Genomic DNA, 19409 nt, shown 5'->3' on the forward strand with positions numbered 1-19409 from the left:
TCACTGACTAAGCACACAGGCTTATATATATTTTTGTGCATGTTGTAAGAAAGCAGTCCAGTTTCATTTTTTGCAGGTAGATGTCCAGTTTTCCCAACACCATTTGTTGAAGAGACTGTCTTTACCATTGGACATTCTTTCCTGTTTTGTTAAAGAGTAATTGATCATATAATTGTGTTTCTGGATTTTCCATTCTGTTCCATTGGTCATTGTCTATTTTTTCTGACTACCATACTGTCTTAATCACTACAACTCTCTAATATAACATATTGACCCATAGTTCCCTTCTTCAGTCAAGTTTTTATCCAATTTGGTATCAAGTAAAAGCTGGCCTCATAGAATGCTTTGGAAGTTTCCTTTATTTTCTTTTTTTGGGGGGGCAAGGGGTGGGGTATAGGTTGGAGTATAGGTAATAATTCTTTTTAAACTATTTGATAGAATTCACTGTGAAGTCCTTGGATACTGGATATTTGTTTGTTAGGAGTTTTTGATTACTGAGTCTATTTCTTTGTGGTTATTTATCTGTTACAGTTTTCTATTTCTTCCAGTTTCAGGTTTGGTTGTGTATATATTTATAGAAATTTATCCATGTCTTCTAGGTTGTCATCAGATTCTCTTATAATTGTTTTATTTCTGTGTAGGTGGTTGTTATTACTCCAGTCATATTTGTAAATTTATTTATTAGGGTCCTTTCTATTTTTTAAAAATATTTTATTTATTTATTTGACAGAGAGACACAACAAGAGAGGGAACACAAGCAGGGGGAGTGAGAGAGGGAGAAGCAGGCCTCCCGCCGAGCAGGGAGCCTGATGTGGGGCTCGATCACAGGACCCTGGGACCATGACCTGAGCCGAAGGCAGACGCTTAACGACTGAGCCACCCAGGCGCACCCCTTTCTATTTTTTATTTTGATAACTCTAACCAGAGGATTATCAATTTCATTATTTATTTTTCAAACAACCAGCTCATCATTTCATTGAGCTGTTCTGGGTTTCTCTTTTTTTTCTTTTGTTTCTGTACAATTGCTCCCTCCTCCTCCTCCTTCTTCTTCTTCTCCTTATTATTATTATTATTTTCAATTAGTAAACATATACTACTTCATTAGTTTTTCATGTAATGTTCAATGATTCATTAGTTGTGTATTACATCCAGTGCTCACGACAACACATGTCCTCCTTAATACCTATCACCCATTCACCTATCCCCCCACCCCCTCCCTTCTCTAACATTCAGTTTGTTTCCCAGAGTCCAGGGTCTCTCATGGTTTTTCTCCCTCTCAGATGTCTTCCCTTTCAGTTTTACCCCCCTTCTCCTATGATCCTTACACTATTCCTTATGTTCCACATATGAGTGAAACCCTATGATAATTGTCTTTCTCTGCTTGACTTATTTCACTTAGCATAATCTCCTCCATTTCTATCCATGTCAGTGTAAATAGTATGTATTCATCCTTTCTGATGACTGAGTAATATTCCATTGTATATATGGACCACTTCTTCTTTATCCATTCATCTGTTGAAGGGCATCTTGGTTCCACCCACAGTTTGGCTATTGTGGACATTGTTCCTATGAACATTGGGGTGCACATGCCCCTTCTTTTCACTACATCTGTGCCTCTGAGGTAAATACCTAGTATGCAATTGCTGGGTCATAGGGTAGCTCTATTTGTAATGTCTTGAGGAACTTCCATACTGTTTCCCAGAGTGGCTGTCCAGCTTGCATTCCCACCAACAGTGTAAGAGGGTTCCCCTTTCTCCACAATCTTGCCAACATCTGTTTTTTCCTGCCTTGTTAATTTTTGTCATTCTAGCTGGTGTAAGGTGGCATCTCATTGCGGTTTTCATTTGTATTTCCCTGATGGCTAGTGATGTTGAACATTTTTTGTGTGTCTGTTAGTCATTTGTATGTCTTCTTTTGAGAAGTGTCTTTTCATGTCTTCTGCCCATTTTTTGACTTGATTATTTGTATTTTGGGTGTTCAGTTTGAGAAGTTCTTTATAGATCTTGGATACCAGCCCTTTATCTGTAATGTCATTTGCAAGTATTTTTTCCAATTCTGTGGGTTGCCTCTTAGTTTTGTTGACTGTTTCCTTTGCTGTGCAGAAGCTTTTGATCTTGATGATGTCCCAAAAGTTCATTTTGCTTTTGTTTCCCTTGCCTTTGGAGACGTGTCATGAAAGAAGTTGCTGTGGCCAATGTTGAAGAGGTTACTGCCTAAGTTCTCCTCTGGAATTTTGATGGATTCCAGTCTCATATTTAGGTCTTTCATCCATTTTGAGTTTATCTTTGTGTATAGTGTAAGATAAAGGTCCAGTTTAATTCTTCTGCATGTTGATGTCCAATTTTCCCAGCACCATTTATTGAAGAGACTATCTTTTTTTCCACTGGATATTTTTTCCTGCTTTGTTGAAGATTAGTTGACCATAGAGTTGAGGGTCCATTTCTGTGCTCTCTATTCTGTTCCACTGAACTATGTGTCTGTTTTTGTGCCAATACCATGCTGTCTTGATGACTACAACTTTGTAATATAGCTTGAAGTCAGTCATTGTGGTGCCCCCAGCTTTGGTTTTCTTTTTCAACATTCCCCCTGGCAATTCGGGATCTTTTCTGGTTCCACACAAATTTTAGGATTATTTGATCCAGCTCTTTGAAGAATCCCAATGATATTTGGTTACGGATGGCATTGAAAGTGTAGATTTCTGGGCAGCATAGATATTTTAACAGTGTTTATTGTTCCCATCCATGAGGATGGAATGTTTTTCCATCTCTTCGTGTCTTCAATTTCTTTCATAAGTGTTCTGTAATTTCTAGAGTAGAGATCCTATTCCTCTTTGGTTATGTTTATTCCTAGGTATTTTATGGGTTTTGGAGCTGTTGTAAATGGAATTGATTCCTTAATTTCTCTTTCTTCAGTTACATTGTTAGTGTATAGAAATGCAACTGATTTCTTTGCATTGATTTTGTATCCTGCCACATTGCTGAATTGTTCTATGAGTTCTAGTAATTTGGGGGTGGAGTCTTTTGGGTTCTCCCACATAAAGTATCATGTCACTTGCAAAGAGAGAGAATTTGACTTCTTCTTTGACAATTTGAATGCATTTTATTTCTTTTTGTTGTCTGACTGCTGAGGCTAGGATTCCACTACTATGTTCAACAGTAACGATGAGAGTGGCCATCCCTGTCGTGTTCCTAACATTAAGGGAAAAGCTCTTAATTTTCCCCCCACTGAGAATGACTTTTGCTGTGGGCTTTTCATAGATGTCTTTTTTTGAATTTGAGGTATGTCCCTCTCTCCCTATACTTTGAACAGTTTTAATCGAGAAGCATTGCTGTATTTTGTCAAATGCTTTCCCTGCATCAATTGAAAGGATCATACGTTTCTTGTCTTTTCTCTTATTAATGTTCACTATCATGTTGATTGATTTGCGAATATTGAACCACCCTTGTATCCCAGAAATAAATCCCACTTGGTCTTAGTGAATAATTCTTTTAATGTACTGTTGGATCCTATTGGCTAGGACCTTGGTGAATATTTTAGCATCCATGCTCATCAGGTATATTGATCTGTAATTTTCCTTTTAGGTGGGGTCTTTGTCTGGTTTGGGATCAAGGTTATGCTGGACTCATAAAGGGAGTTTGGAAGTTTTCATTCTATTTCTATTTTTTGAAACAGCTTCAGTAGAATAGGTATGAATTCTTCTTTAATGTTTGGTAGAATTCCCCTGGAAAGCCATCTGGCCATCTGTTTTTGGGAGGTTCTTGATTACTGCTTTGATTTTCTTGCAGTTATTTTTCTGTTCAGATTGGCTATTTCTTCCTGTTTCAGTTGGTCATTTATATGTTTCAAGGAATGCATCCATTTCTTCCAGATTGCTTAATTTGTTGTCATATAGCTGCTGCTATTAATTTCTAATATTTTTTTAAATTTCCTTGGTATTAGTCATCATCTCTCCCCTTTCATTCAGAATTTTATTAATTTGGGTCCTTTCTCTCTCTCTCTCTTTTTTTTTGGGGGGGGTATGTCTGGCCAGAAGTTTATCAATCTTACTAATTTTTTCAAAGAACCAGCATCTAGTTTTGTTGATCTGTTCTACTATTTTTCTGGTTTCTAATTCATTGATTTCTGCCCTAATCTTTATTTTTTCTCTTTCCTTGCTCAGAATAGACTTTATTTGCTGTTCTTTCTCCAGCTTCTTTAGGTGTATGGTTCACTTGTGCATTTGGGATTTTTCTAATTTTTTGAGAGAGGCTTGGATGTCTATGCATTTCCCTCTTAGGACTGCCTTTCCAATATCCTATAGGTTTTGAACTGATGTGTTTTCATTTTCATAGTTTCAAAAATTCTTTAAGTTCTTTTTAAATTACCTGATTGATCCATTCATTCTTTAGCAAGGTGGTCTCTAACTTTCAAGTGTTTGAATTGCTTCCAAATTTCTTCTTGTGGTTGAGTTCCAGTTTCAAAGAATTGTGGTCTGAAAATATGCAGGTAATAATCTCAGTCTTTTGGAATCATTTGAGACCTGATTTGTGTCCCAATATATGGTCTATTCTGGAGAATTCCATGTGCACTCAAGAAGAATGAGTATTCTGTTGTTTTAGGATGGAATGTTCTGTATATATCTCCAAAGTCCATGTTGTCCAATGTGTCCTTCAAAGCTCTTGTTTTTTTGTTGAACATCTGCCAGAAGATGATCTGTCCATGGTTGTGGGTGAAGTGTTGAGGTCTCCTACTATTAATGCAGTATTATCAATATGTTTATTTTGGTTATTAATTGGTTTATATAATTGTCTACTCCCATATTTGGAGCATACATATTTATAATCATTAGATCTTCTTGTTGGATAGATTATTTAAATATGATATAGTGTCCCTCTACATCTCTTACTATGATCTTTGGTTTAAAATCTAATTTTCTTATATGAGATTGCTACCTCAGCTTTCTTTTGCGGTCCATTGTCATGGTAAATGTTTCTGCATCCTCTCCCTTTCAATTTGAGGTGTTTTTAGATTCGAAATGAGTCTTTTGTAGACAGCATATGGATGGGTCCTGCTTTTTTTATCCAATCTGAAAACCTGTGTCTTTTCATAGGAGCATTCAGCCTATTTACATTTATAGTAAGTATTGAAAGATGTTAATTTAGTGCCATTGTATTCCTTGTAAAGTCCCTGTTTCTGTAGATGTTCTCTGTTTCTTTCTGGTCTATGTGTCTCTTGTGGTCTCTTTTCACTTACGGAATCCCCTCTTAATATTTATTTCAGGGCTGGCTTGGTGTTCACATATTCCTTTAGTTTCTGTCTGTCCTGGAAGCTCTTTATCTCTCCATCTGTTCTGATTGACCACCTTGCTAGATAAAGTATTCTTGGCTGCATGTTCTTCTCATTTAGTACCCTGAATATGTCTTGCCTTTCTGGCTTGACAGGTTTTGTGGACAGGTCTGATGTTAATCTGATGTTCCTCCCTCATATGTAAGGAAACTCCTCTCCCTAGCTACTCTCAGGATTGTTTCTTTGGCTGTAAAATTTGCAAGCTTCACTATTATATGTCAGGGTTTTGACCTTCTTTTTTGGGGGGGGGTCCTCTCTGCCTCTTGGACACAAATGCTTGTCTTCTTCTCCAGATTAGGGAAATTCTCAGCTATGATTTGTTCAAATATATCTTCTAGTCTTCTCTCTCTCTACACCCCCTCAGGGATTCCAATAATTCTGACATTGGAACATTTCATGGCATCATTAATCTCCCCTAACCTTTTTAAATGTACTACTAGCTGCCTATTTCTGTTTTCCTCAATTTCCTCCCTTTCCATCAGTTTATCTTCTAGATCGGCTATTCTATCTTCTGCCTCATTTAACCTGGCTCTTAGAGTATCCAGTTTAGACTGTATTTCATTCATAACCTTTTTAAGTTCAGCCTGATTAGATCTCATTTCTGCCCTTAGAGATTCTATATTTTTCAAGCCTAGCTATTGACTTCATGACTGTTATCCTGAATTCTATCTCTGATGGGTTGCTTATATCCATATCCATTAGTTCTGTGGCAGAGGACATTGTCTCTGGTTCTTTTCTTTATTGGGAGTTCCTCCTCATAGCCATTCTGTCAAGGGATGGTTGAGTGAATGAGCAGAGTCCACAATATCAACCATGACCCAAGCAAGAAGCACCCTAGCAAAATCCAGAGTGGTTGGAAGCCACCACCAAAAAACAAAACCAAAATAAAATACAAGAATAAAATTGAAAAATTTAAAAAAAAATAAAAGAAAAAAGGGGGAGGGGAGAGGGGCTATAATCTCTTAGTGTGGATAAAGTAGGGTGTTCTGGTTGTTCCTGGGTATATTTTGCTCTGTGTTGTAGAAGACACTATATCCTAAAATCACAATGAAAATAAAACATATATATATATGTATATATTATACATATATAAAGATAAAATTGAATAGATTGGAAAATGACTAAAGTTAAGCACATATCTATAAAAAATATAGGTGTGAAAAATACAAGTTAAAAAGCAACTGTGAAATATAAGTTAATATAATAAACATCTAGTTGAAATGAGCAAAGGTAAAAAGAAAAAAAAATTGAGAAAAAGCATAAGAAAAAGAGGGGAAAAATAGAGAATCTTACCTGAAAAATAAGTCGTGAAGCAACACCTAGAGCTCAATATAGTATTTTCCCCTGGCATTGGGATTTTACATTCTTATGGGATCCATATGGTTTTTGTCCACCGTTTTTGCAGACTGTTTTCTGGAGGAGGTGCCTGTTTTCTGGGGGAGGGGCTGTTTCTCCTGTAACCCTGCCTAGGTGGAGTAGCCCCACCCCCTGTCAGGGGGATGGGCTCAGTGGAAACTTGTCCTCTGTGTTGCTTTTGTTCCCTGGAAGCTTTTTGCACCTCTTCAGAGGATCAGAGCAAAAATAGCCACACCCAAATCTCTGGCCCAGAGCAGAAAATTTGCAGACTTCCCTCTTTAATAAACTCTCCAGGACAAACAGTCTCCACTTCTGTATGTGCCAAAAAGGCAGCCTCCTGCAGTGTATGCCCACTGCAACTCTCTTGGAGGTAGTCCCAGGGACCCAGGAGAGCCACTGACCTTTGTGATTCCATGAGGGGCCGATGGATTGTGCATGCACCCCAAGCTCCTGGATCATATCTGGGTGCCACTCTAATGTTCTTTCTGGGCCTCTACTGCCATGCAGGTTTTTGCACGGTCAGGCACAGGTTCCAGACTTTTTCAGGCTGCTGAGGAAAAGAGTGATTTTTGACTGTCCCAGCTAGTGGTTTATGGTGATCTGAGCTGAGAGTCCATTCCTGGGCTCACTGACCCTAACCTGCTTCCTGGCTCCACTGCTCAGGCATTCCTCCTACCCTGAGGCCACAATGGCATTCATAGAATTCTGCCTTTTCATTTCCTGAGCGCCTTTCAGAGAGGGATGTCTCTCACTAGAGCAGATTTCTAAGGGTTCTGATTTTGTGCTCCGGTGTTTTATCACTTTCCAGGAGCAAGCTTAAGGCGGCTCCCTCCCCCCCTTCCGTTTATCTTTTGATATTTTCCCACAGATTCATGACTCCGCACATCTTACCTTGCAACAGGCAGTGCTTGTCTGCTTGTAGAGATTCAGATATATATTCTGACATCTCAGGCTGATTTTGTGGGTGTTCAAAATGATTTGATAGATATCCAGATAAATTTAGGGGTTTCAACGGGTCCCCTACCCCTCTGCCATCTTGCCTCCATTGTATCATTGTTTTCTACTCTAATCTTTATTATTTCCTTTATTCTTCTAGCTTTAGATTTCATTTCTTGTCCTTTTCCTAACATCATTAGGTGTAAGATTAGTTTACTTATTCAGATTTTTCCTGTTTCTTTAGGTAGGCCTAAATTGCTATATACTTTCCTCTTAGGGCTGCTTTTGCTGAATCACAAAGATTTTAGATCATTCTGTCTTCATTTTCATTTGTTTCCATGTATTTTTTTTTTAATTTCTTCTTTGATTTCCTGGTTGACCCATTCCTTGTTTAATAGCATGTTGTTTAACTTCCATTTATTTGTGGTGTTTCCAAAATTTTTCTTGTAGTCGACTGCTAGATTCATAGTGTTTTGGTCAGAATAGATGCATAGTATGATTTTAATCTTTTCATTCTTGTTGAGACTTTTTTTTTAATGTTGTTAGCCACCATATAGTATATCACTAGTTTTTGATGTAGTGTTCAATTATTCATTAGTTGTGTATAACACCCAGTGCTCATCACAACACGAGGCCTGATTCATGACCTAATATGTGATCTATTCTGAAGAATGTGCCATGTGTAATTAAAAAGAATGGGTATTCTATTGTTTTAGAATGGAATGCTTGAATATATCTGTTCAGTCCATCTGATCTAATATGTCATCCAAAGTCATTGTTTTCTTCTTGATTTTCTGTTTAGATCATCTCTCCATTGAAATAATAGGGGTATTAAAATCCTTACTATTATTATATTATTATCAAATAGTTCCTTTATGTTTGCTTTTAATTGTTCATAAAGTTGAGTGTTCCCGTGTTGGTTGCATAAATATTTACAATTATTAGATCTTCTTGTTGGATTGTCCCATTTATTATGATGTAGTGGCTTTCTTTATCTCTTGTTACAGTCTTTGTTTTAAAGTATATTTTGTATGATATAAGTATTTTCCTCTGGCTTTCTTTTGATATCTATTTGCATGATAAATATTCCTCTATCCCCTCACTTTCAAACAGAGGGTGTCTTTAGATCTAAAATGTGTTTTATAGGCAGCATGTGTATGCATCTTGTTTTTTTATCCTATGACTTTTGATGGGAACATTTAGTTAATTTACATTCAAAGTAATTTTTGATAGATATGTATTTGTTGCCATTTTATTACTTGATTTTCATTGTTTCTGGTGATTTTCTCTGATCCTTTTTGCCTTTGTCACTTTTGGTCTTTCCTTTCCACTCAAAGAGTCCTCTGTAGTATTTCTCTCAGGGCTGGTTTAGTGCTCATGAACTCCTTTAGTGTTTGTTTGTATGGGAAACTCTATCTCTTTCTATTCCTAATGATACCCTCTCTGGATACAGTCCTCTGGGCTTCAATTTTTTCCCATTCAACCCTTTGAATATATCAACCACACCCTTCTGGCTTGTCAAGTTTCTATGGAAAGATTTGCAGTTAGCATTATGGGTCTTCTCTTGTATGTTAAGGAATTTTCTGTCAGTATATATTGCAAAATTAATTACAATATGTCTTGGTGTTGGCCTGATTTTGTTGATTTTGATGGGAGTTCTCTGTGTCTCCTAAATCTGGATGTCTATTTCCTTTCCCAGATTAGGAGGTTTATCAGCTATTATTTCTTCAAAGAATTTTCTGCCCCCTTACCTCTTTCTTCTTCCCTTGGACTCCTATAATATAAATGTTATTACATTATATATAGTCACTGAATTCCCTAAGTCTATTCTTATCTTTCATAATTCTTGTCTCTCTCCCTTTTTCAGCACCATTATTTTCTATATTTTTGTCTTTTGGTCACTAATTCATTCCTCTCCTTCTTGCAGCCCCTCTCTTCATTAGATCAAGCCTGTTTCCAATCTCATTTATTGCATTCTTCATTTCTGATTGATTCTTTTTTAACTTTTTTATCTCTGTGGTAAGGTCTCTCTGATGTCTTCTATTCTTTTCTCAAGCTAAGTGAGTATCCTTATGAATGTTGCTTTAAATTCTCCATTGGCCATATTATTTATATGTGTTTAGTTTTGATCTTTGACTGTGGCCTTGTCCTTTCATTTGGTATAAATTCCTCCATCTTTGCATTTTGTCTAATTACTGTCTACTTCTCTGTGTTAGAAAAGCCAGTCATGTTTCCTTCTACCGGAAGTAATGGCTTTATGAAGAATTGGTCATGTAGTGTCGAGGGCATGGTGCTTCAGTGAATGTCTCTGATGTGTGCTCTGTGTGTTCTGCTATTGAGTTTTAGCTGCTTTATCCTTCAGATCAGTCATCTGAAGAGGCTCTCAGATGATGCTCCCTGATGAGAGCATTGTTTGGTCCTTGGACTGCATATTGTGACTTCTAAATAGATGTAATCAGGTCTCCTTGTGAAAGAAGGTCTGAAACCACTTCTATGAGAACTAAGGACCTGCAAAACTTTCTGGTTGGAAGACATGGTGTGGGGAGGGTTTTGTGCTGGTTTTGGAGGAGTGAGGCTTACTGTACTGGGAATGAGGCAAGCTTGGCTGAGAAGCCTAGTCCCACCAGAATGCAGGGGTGTGGGGCTCTGTGTAAGCAAGTTAGGTAGCCAGTTTTGATGCTGAGCTGCTTCCTACAGGTGGTTCTGTGTTTATGCTGAGGGGTAGGTGAGGAAGTGTCAGCCAGCTCCTTGGTTCCTGGAGAGGGTTTTATGTGACTACTGCTTCTCAGGGTTGCACTCCAAGAAGAGCAAATAATCTTTCTACTGTATGCCCCAGATGTTCTTTAAGTCATGATTCCATGCCATCTACTTCCAGGTTGTTTGCCTGACTTCTCTCCAGGAGCAAGACAGTACCCTTAGGCTTCTATTCCAGCCAAGCCTGCTGGACTTTAAATTCCAGGCTTTAAGCCCCATTTGTTGCAAGAAATCACTAAATTCAGTCTCTCTCATTTTCCAAGCCAATGGCTTTGGGGAAATGTTCTCCTTGTGTGGTCCTCCTGTGTGGTCCTTTCTATCTTGCCTTTCTCCATGACCATAGCTCACTCCCTCTGAAGCACCCATGATATTTCTTCCCTAAACCATCTCTCTATAATTCCTTCCTTTTTCCATGTGTTCTTTACATTCCCTTTAGTTGTGGAGTATTTTTTCTGTCAGATTTCAGGTTGGTTTCTGGGGTTAAGATGATTTGAGAATTATCTTGTTGTGTTTGAGGGATGAGCCTAGAGTCCTTGCACTCTAACACTATCTTCCCTCCTCTCCATTGCTAACTCCTCTTTTCAACAAGTAGGTTTTTTTTTTTTCATTCCAGAGCATTTGGTGCACCTGTATGCTAAAGCCCAGAGGGAGCAGGCAGTCTATGGAACTCAGACCTTGCTCCCATCTGTGCTATCAAGGTGGAGGATAACATAAATCATAGTATTTGCCAGCCCCTCTGACCTAGAGAGAGTCACAGAAGTTCCTGTGTGATTTGGTGAAGTTCTAGGGCTGGGTCTTCTGTATTCTTGTTGGTCTTTTAAACTGTGGCCTTTTTGTATGTCCCAGAATGTCCAGAATTGATATGGGCTAGGGATCTGGGGACCACTGTGGCAGGCCACCTATGTTTCTCATCCCATGTTCCTGTGTGCAGTATTAAGATGGAGGGTGGGGTATAAACAGTGTTGCTCACCAGCCCCTCCAACCTGGAGAGAGTTCCAGTATCTCCCTCATTATTTGGCAGGATTCTAGGGCTCTTTCCACTATATTCTAGTTACTGTTTTTAAACTACAGCAATATTTTGTTCCCCAGGGCAGATAAATCTCAGTATTATCTTTCCTCAATTTTCATTTTATATTATTTTATTTTTATTTAATAAAGATATTAGCCTGAGCTAACTCCAGGGGAAAAATCAGTCAAGTGTTTATACAGTTTATTGTTAGCAATGTATATTTAAAATGTGCTCAATTAATCATTTTTCTTAAAACAGATTACTTTGGGTTTACATAAATATTTCTTAATACTAAAACCAAATTAAACCTCTAACTCTATGCAATAGGTTATAAGACTGTTTTACCAATGAGCCTCTGTACTCATACTAAAAGATACACATTTGTTCATTTATTTGTGATGCATTTATGGGGAAAATACCATGCGTCAGGAAACCCATATGTTAAGAACATGGCAAATGCAATAGAGATGTGACTTCAGTACCTCTCAGGAAAGAAAATGTGTTTTGTTCATTAAAAAAAAAAAAGAAAATTACATAGCCTTTAGGTGCTTAGTGAATATATACCTCTCAATCAAGGTATTGACACTTAAAGATAATATGAGCCAACCATATTAGAATCACTATGTGTTTGCTGATTATTAATCTTTCTCTCACATTGTATCCTACCCTCTAAAAAAATTAACATCAGTACTTGTGAAAGCAAAAGTGCATTTAAAAGCCATTTTGCAGAGTAACTAGAGCAAAATGACAAAGTCAACAGCTCCAAGTTCTCATTTCTATACAAAAACATCAAAAGTAAAAAGTAGAAGTGATCAGATCCACTTTGTCAGAACTCTGTACAAGAATAAAATGTTTACAGCACCTAAGCAGACACTGAATCAAACAAAAGACCTTTCTGAGGGTAGGAAGATTTTGTGGCAATTTTAGTTGCCCTCGACTTACCCTGTCTCTGCTGTTGTAAGTGTCTTGATTTTGAAGCAGCAGAAGTCTGTATTAGAAGTGTGGAGCCCATTTCCCTGAATTTGGAGGGAGCAGAACAGACATAATTAGTAAATTATTGTGTAGATCTATTCTAGCCTGTGTAGCAGTTACCCAAGAGATTGATGTAAGATGTTTATCTTAGTTTTGTCTAACTGAGAACTGAGAATAAAAGAGCACTTACCATTGCTCAAAAGCACTACAAACTGAACTAGCAACTCTTAGAGGAATGGGAAAAACATGGTAGTCAAAGCAAACAATAGACTTAATAAGGTAAAATCCGGAGACAGTTCTTTTGGGAAACTAGGACATTCCAAAATAGCCATATGTATGTCCAAAGCAAGATTCATTCAGAAAAGACCTAAGAAAATCCTAATGTTTCATATTGAGGTATCCTCTTGGCTCAGTGAAAGACTGCCTAAGTGTTAATAGAGAGCCATGGCACAAAATCAATCAACAAACATTAGGAGAGATGTTCGTCTTTCTTTTTTGTTTGTTTCTTTGCTTGGTTTTTGTTTTTACTTCTTGACATTCAAGTAAATTTCTGTCTAAACAACTAGCTGGATACAAGTTAAGGAACAGGGACTTCAATGACCATACATGACAAGGAACAATCTTTGTGAAAATAATTTTGGAAAGTTCCTAAACAAATAGACTACTATAGCCTTCCATAGTAACTAGAAAAACAATAACAACAAATAGCAAAAAGCAACATCTGGGGAAATGAAAGAAGCTGATTTCCAGAATTACTGCATTATATAATTTAAATGTCCAATTTTCAACCATGAGCAAAACAATTACAAATCCCATAAAGAAATAGAACTATATGACCCACTCAAAGAAATGAAATAAATTAAAAGAATGTTTCTGAAGAAGAGCTGTCCTTTGATTTACGAAAGACTTTAAAACAAGGTTTTAAATATGTTCGAAAAGCTAAAGGAAACTATAAAAAAAAAAAAAAACTAAAGGAAACCAGGAAAATTGTACAAGCAGATCATTTTTTAAAAGATTTATTTATTTATTTTAGAGAGAGTGAGAGTATGAGTGGGGGAGGGGCAGAGGGAGAAAGAGAGAGAAAGAATCTTAAGTAGACTCCCCACTGTGTACAGAGCCTGGTGCTGGGCTGTCTCACAACCCTGAGAAAATGAGTTGAAACCAAGAGTCAGATGCTCAACAAACAGCCACCCAGATGCCCCAACAAAATGAGAATTTTAATAAAAATACAAAAATTGTAAAAATGAAGCAAACAAACCTTGTGGAGCTGTAAAATACAATAACTAAATTTAACAAATTACTAGAGGGATTCAGAAACATTTTGGGTAATGGAAGAAATAGTGAACTTGATGACACATTGCAAATATTAAATCTGAAGAGCAGAAATGTAGAAAAGTGAACACAGTGTAGGGGATTTGTGGAACACTGTAATGGAAAATTTTATGTCTTAATTTGAATAAGCTAAACTATATCCAAAAAACTGGTAAAACGTTTCTGCGTTTGTCTGTGAGAGTGTTTCCAAAGGTTATTTACATTTAAATTGATGGTGTAAGTAAACAAGATAACCCTCATCAATACAGGCAGGCATCATCATCTAATCTGTTGATGCCCTGAATGGAACAAAAAGGGTGAATAAGAGTAAATTTACTCTCTGTTTGAACTGGATCATCCATCTCCTATTCTTGGATATTTTTTTTTAAAGATTTTATTTATTTTTTGAGAGAGAGAGAATGAGAGACAGAGAGCACGAGAGGGAAGAGGGTCAGAAGGAGAAGCAGACTCCCCGCCGAGCAGGGAGCCCGATGTGGGACTCGATCCCGGGACTCCAGGATCATGACCTGAGCTGAAGGCAGTCGCTCAACCAACTGAGCCACCCAGGCGCCCATCCTATTCTTGGCTATTGATGGTGTTGAGTTTCTGGCCTTTGGACTCAGACCAGGATTTACATCATTGGCTCACCCAGCTTTTGGTCCTTCAGACTGAGACTGAGACTATCATGGTTCTTAGGCCTTTAGACTTTGACTGTAACTAGACAGCAGACTTTTCTGGGTCTCCAGCTTTAAAATGGCCAAACTTGGGATCTCTCAGCATCCATAACTATATGAGCCAATCTGTCAAAATTAATTTTCTCTTTCTCTCACTTTCTCTCCCTCTATTCTTGAATTAAAAGAAAAACTTAATAAAAATATATAATCCATCTATCCACTCTCTGCAAAAGAGATACTTTAGATATAAAGACACCAACAGTTTCAAAGGGAGAAAGTGGAAAAAGGTATTCCATGCAAATATTTTTAAAAAAAAAGCTCAGGTGGGTATACTAATTTTAGACAAATTAGACTTTAAGTCAGAAAGTGTTAAAAGATAAAAAGGAGGGCATTATATAGTGAGAAAAAAGATCAAGTCAACCAGAAAATGTAGAAATTATTAAAGATTATATATAATCATTAATAATAATATAATATAATATATATACATACATAAATTAACAGTACCCCAAAATATAAAACACATTAACAAAATGAGAGGGAGAAATTAATTTAAAGGGAGAAATAGTCAATTCTGCAATAATAATTGGAGACTTCAGTATACCAGTTTCAGTAATAGATGAAACACAGAGACAGAATATAAGGAATTAGAGACTTGAACAATATTATAAAATAATTAAACCCAGGCACCTGGGTGGCTCAGTTGGTTAAGCGACTGCCTTTGGCTCAGGTCATGATCCCAGGGTCCTGGGATCAAGTCCCGCATCGGGCTCCCTGCTCAGCGGGGAGTCTGTTTCTCCCTCTGACCCTCCCCCCTCTCGTGCTCTCTCTTTCTCATTCTCTCTCTCAAATAAATAAATAAAATCTTTAAAAAGTAATAATAATAATTAAACCCAACACAAATATATAAAAGACTTCACCACCAATAATAGGAACAGCATTTTTTTTAAGTGCATGTGAAAAACGATCCAGGATAATCCATAAGTTAGGTCACAAAACTAGTGCTAATCAATTTTAAAATATTGAAGTCAAATAAAGACTTTTTAAACATCATTTAGAAAATTTAGAAATATGTAAAATTTAAAGAACACCAAGTGAATAAAAATTATGATAGAAATTATAAAATAGTGATTAAAGGAAATAACAAAAAACACAAAATAAGAAGGTTTGTGGGATACAGTGAAGATAGTAGTCAGAGAGAAATTTAGAGTTGTAAACACCTCGGTTAAAAAAGAAGAAAGACCTCAAATAAATAAATTTATACCTGGGGATTTATAAGAAAATTTTAAAAAAGAGCAAACTAAATGAAAAGCTAAGAGAAGAAAGAAATAATAAAGAGTAGAAAAATTATAGAATTAAAAAAAATGGTACATTACAGAGAGAAAAAAGTGTTTAGAAATATTTGGCTAGAGTGAGGAGAAAAAAGAATAAGATACAAATAACTTAAGTCATAAATGAAAAGGGGACAAGACTAGTGACATTAAATAAATCAAAGTTACTATGAGAATATTAAGAACAATTGCATGCCAACAAATTAATCAAGATACATTGAGCAAATTTCTAAAAACACAAAAATTCTCTAAATAGACTAAAAATGAACTATAAAATCACAATAGATGCCAATTTTACCACTGCTATTCAATATTGTACTGAAAGTTCTATCCAGAATGATGAGACAAGAAAAAGAAATAAAAGATATTCAAATTGGAAAAGGAAAAGTAAAACAAACTCTACTTACATATGACATGACCCCTATGTAGAAATGAAAAAATATCCATAAGAATTAATAGAAATAATTAATCAATTCAATTCATAGCTAGAAGATCAACACACTAAAATAGTAATATATCTGTACATCTGTAAAGAACAGTCCAAAAAATATATTAAGAAAGTAATTCTGTTTATGATAGTATCTAGAAATTTAACCAGGGAGAAATAACTTTAACCAAAGAGGTAAAGGAATTACACACTAAAATCTACAGAGCATTTTTGAAAGAAATTAAAGACCTAAATAAATGGAAAGAAATCACACATTCTTAGATAAGAAAATTTACTGTTATGAAGATGCCAATATTATCCAAGTGACCTGCAAACTCAATGCAATGAGTATCAAAATTCCATTTTTTAATGGGGAAGCTGGTATTAAAATTTATATGGATCACAAGAGGCCCTGATAACAAAAAGTGTCTTAAAATTGAAGAACAAATTTGGAGGAGTCATAATTCCCCATTTCAAAATGTATTGCCAAGCTACAGTAATCAAAAAGATCTGGTATTGGGCGCCTGGGTGGCTCAGTTGGTTAAGCGACTGCCTTCGGCTCAGGTCATGATCCTGGAGTCCCGGGATCGAGTCCCGCATCGGGCCCCCTGCTTGGCAGGGAGTCTGCTTCTCCCTCTGACCCTCCCCCCTCTCATGTGCTTGCTCTCTCTCATTCTCTCTCTCTCAAATAAATAAATAAAATCTTTAAAAAAAAAAAGATCTGGTATTGAATAAGGATTTATTTATCTATTATCTATCTATCATCTATGACATATATCATTTATATTCTATTTAATTGATATATATATAGAAAGAGAGACAGATGCTTCACTGATATAAATATATAGATATCCATATATATTGATATGTATCTATAGTATCTGTAGATCTATGTGTATATATATCACTGTGTATAGATTACCTATCAATGTATATCTGTATCTATAGATACAGATAGCTAAATTGATATAGATACAGATTGAATAAAGATTTATTTATCTACCATCTATCTATCATCTATCTATGATGTATATCATTTATATTCTATTTGATATATATATAGAAAGAGAGACAGATGCTTTACTGATATAAATATATAGATATCCATATATATTGATATGTATTTATAGTATCTGTAGATTTATGTATATATATATCAATGTGCATAGATTACCTATCAATGTATATCTGTATCTATAGGTACAGATAGCTAAATTGATATAGATACAGATTGAATAAGGATTTATTTATCTATCATCTCTCTATCATCTATCTATGATGTATATCATTTATATTCTATTTAATTGATACATATATAGAAAGAGAGACAGATGCTCCACTGATATAAATATATAGATATCCATATATATTGATATGTATCTATAGTGTCTGTAGATCTATGTGTATATATATCACTGTGCATAGATTACCTATCAATGTATATCTGTATCTATAGGTACAGATAGCTAAATTGATATACAGATATATCAATGATACAGAATGGAGAATCCAGAAGTAACCTATACCTTCATTGCAAATAGAATTTTGATGAAAGTTCTAAGTCCATTCCATGGGCAAAGAGTATTCTGTTTAACAAATGTTTCCGGAACAACTGGATTTCCAAATGCAGAAGAATGCATTTGGACCCCTGCTTTATACCATATAGAAGAATTATCTCAAAATATATCAGTGAAATAAATGTAAGTGCTAAAAAATAGAAGGAATAATATGGGCAAAATTTCATGACATTTTATTTGGCAATGAATTCCTAAATAGGACACCAAAAGCACAAACAATAAGGACAAATCTCACGTAAATTGAACTACAGTGATTTTTAAAACTTCTCTGCACCAAAGGTCATTATCAAGAGAGTTAAAAGACAAACTACATAATGGGAGAAAATATTTGCAAAACGTATACCAAATAAGGGTTTTATATCAAGAACACATATAAAGCTTCAAAAAGTCAACAAAACAAACAACCCAATTTGAAAATGAGTAAAATATTTCGATAGGTATTTTTCTAAAGAAGATATATAAATGGGAAGTGAGTACATGAAAAGATGTTCAATACTATTAGTCATTAGGAAAATGAAACCCAAAGCCACAATGGGATACCACTTGACACCTTTTAGGAGGGCTATAATTAAAAAAATAATAATAACAGTGCTGGTGAGAATATGGAGAATTTGGAATCCTTGGACATTGCTGGTGGAAATTTTAAGTGGTGCAGCCATTGTGGAAACAGCTTGGTAGTCCTCAAAAATGATGGTATAATTACCATATGATCAATCATTTCCATTCCTAGGAATATAACTCAAATAATTAAAAACAGGAACTTGAATAGTTACTTTATGCTATGTTCATTGTAGCATTATTCACAGTAGCCAAAAGGCAGAAACAACACAAATGTTCATCCTCACATGAATGAGTAAACGGACTGTGGTACAGTGGAATACTATTAATTCATAAAAAAGGAAAGATATTTTGATATATGATCCAATATGAATGAACCTGAAAACATTATGCCAAGTTAAAGAAGCTTGACACAGAAAGGGAAAATGTTGTATGAATAACTGATATTAAATAGCTAGACTAATCAAATTTTATAGAAACAGAAAATAGATTAAAGATAATGGGAATTGGAGAGTGGGGGCAGTGTGAAATTTCTATTTAATAGTTACAGGTTTTCTATTATGGGTGATAAAAATGTTTTGGAAACAGTGGTGATGTTTGCACAATAGTGGAATATAAATAAAGTCATAGATGACACAATAATGATCAAAAGGACAAATTGTATGTTTATATGTTTATACATATACTATATTATATATTTTATATATTTATATATAAATATTATATATTTTATATATTTATATATAAATATTATATAAATGGTATCTATATCTACAACAAAAAGCTATTTTTCTCTATGATGATTGTGTGAAGGCAGAAATACTTAACTCCAGGCAACTGATTTAAAGCCTTTTAAAGTTTTGCATTTTTTCCCCCTATATTCTGTTTTCTCAATATATATCATACTTGGATATATATATAAAGAGAGAGATATACACATTTGGGTATATATCTAGAGAGAGAGAGTTCAACCACACCCTAGATGACTTCTACTAATCATTTTTATCTGCTTTTTTTTTCTTTTTTTTGTTTTTTAGGTTCACTCAAGAAGAAGCATGGTGAGTTGGTTTACTTGTAACTTGGAGAAACTCACACTTCCCTTTAGAGGTTAAGGCCACAGATTCAAGTTGTGCCTGAACAAACATGGATCAAAAAGAGAAGATTGCAGAAATTGTGCAT

At 35.5% G+C, this 19409-nt stretch overlaps 1 long non-coding RNA gene across 1 annotated transcript; it reads right to left on the reverse strand.

The window, feature by feature from the left end:
- Positions 1 to 673: 673 nt before the first annotated feature.
- Positions 674 to 15948, reverse strand: LOC145722784 (uncharacterized). The gene is made up of 2 exons (XR_014147316.1): positions 12323 to 15948; positions 674 to 7228 (listed from the first exon to the last, which is right to left on the reverse strand). It is a non-coding gene; the product is annotated as an uncharacterized LOC145722784 (long non-coding RNA).
- Positions 15949 to 19409: the final 3461 nt, after the last annotated feature.

Source organism: Leptonychotes weddellii, chromosome 7 (genome assembly GCF_054177405.1).
Source record: "Leptonychotes weddellii isolate Sample4059 chromosome 7, ASM5417740v2, whole genome shotgun sequence".
Taxonomy (NCBI): Eukaryota; Metazoa; Chordata; class Mammalia; order Carnivora; family Phocidae; genus Leptonychotes; species Leptonychotes weddellii.